Source organism: Erinaceus europaeus, chromosome 13 (assembly GCF_950295315.1).
Source record: "Erinaceus europaeus chromosome 13, mEriEur2.1, whole genome shotgun sequence".
Lineage (NCBI taxonomy): Eukaryota > Metazoa > Chordata > Mammalia > Eulipotyphla > Erinaceidae > Erinaceus > Erinaceus europaeus.
Genome location: NC_080174.1, coordinates 19864199 through 19865207, shown reverse-complemented (window position 1 = coordinate 19865207; position 1009 = coordinate 19864199). Strand labels below are relative to the sequence as shown.

General features: G+C 42.6%; 1 non-coding gene across 1 annotated transcript; it reads left to right on the top strand.

Moving 5' to 3' along the window:
- Nucleotides 1–315: 315 nt before the first annotated feature.
- LOC132532557 (small nucleolar RNA SNORD35) lies at nucleotides 316–403 on the top strand. The gene has a single exon (XR_009544497.1). It is a non-coding gene; the product is annotated as a small nucleolar RNA SNORD35 (small nucleolar RNA).
- The last annotated feature ends 606 nt before the right edge of the window (nucleotides 404–1009 follow it).

The window sequence follows — 1009 nt, the reverse complement described above, 5'->3', positions numbered from 1 at the left end:
AAATTCTGTATGCCCACCCTTCCACTTCCCACAGATAACCATCAGTGTTTTCACAAGTCTTAGAAATAGTTTACTTGCTTTTATTTTAAATCTAATCTCTAGATTCCACGTATTAGTGAAATCATCTAGTAGTTGTTGTCTTACTTTGCTTAGCATAATCCCCTCCAGATCCACCCATTTTTATCACAAAGGACACAAATGATGGTCAGCTTTTGCTATACAATCACTCAATGAAGCACAAGGGACTTTGGTCTCTCCCTCAAACTAGCACCAAAGCAAGAGCACTTTCCCAAAAGAAAAAGAACTGTTTGCTAAGGCAGATTATGTCTGTTCTCATGATGGTCTTCAGATGCCCACAGCAATCACTGGTGAGAGAGCTAACTGCCTTGGCTGATGCCAGGAAAGAAAAAGGAGGAGGAGGAGGAGGAGGAGGAGGAGGAGGAGGAGGAGGTGGAGGAGGAGGAGGAGGAGGAGAAGGAGAAGAAGAAGAAGAGGAGGAGGAGGAGCAGGAGGAGGAGGAGCAGGAGGAGGAGGAGGAGGAAGGAGAAGAGAAGGAGGAGAAGAAGAATTGTTTGCTGAAGAGGATTTAATTTTTCTCTAAATTTCTAAGGACCACTTCTAAGTGTTCTCCAGTTTCAATTTAGTACAATTACATAGAGTTCTGACTTTTCTAGACATTACAGACATCATTATCGCTCTTAGGGGCCAAACAACCAGCTACAGATGGACAGAAATAATGCAGGAAAGAGACTACTTCCAATCGGCAATAAATCCAGGGCTTTATTTTCTTGACAAAACTGACAGAGGGCACAAACATGAAAACTGTAACCACTACTGTATGTAGGCAATATATCTTTTGGTGTTACTCTCTCTGCTATTCACAGCCAGTATGTATTCTGCACCAGCCCTGATTCTACACATCACTGGATTTTGACCTAAAGTTTTTGAGCAGACACATGGATTAGCAGAGCCTCAGTGATAAGTTAGTGCTAACTGCAAGGGAGTCTGA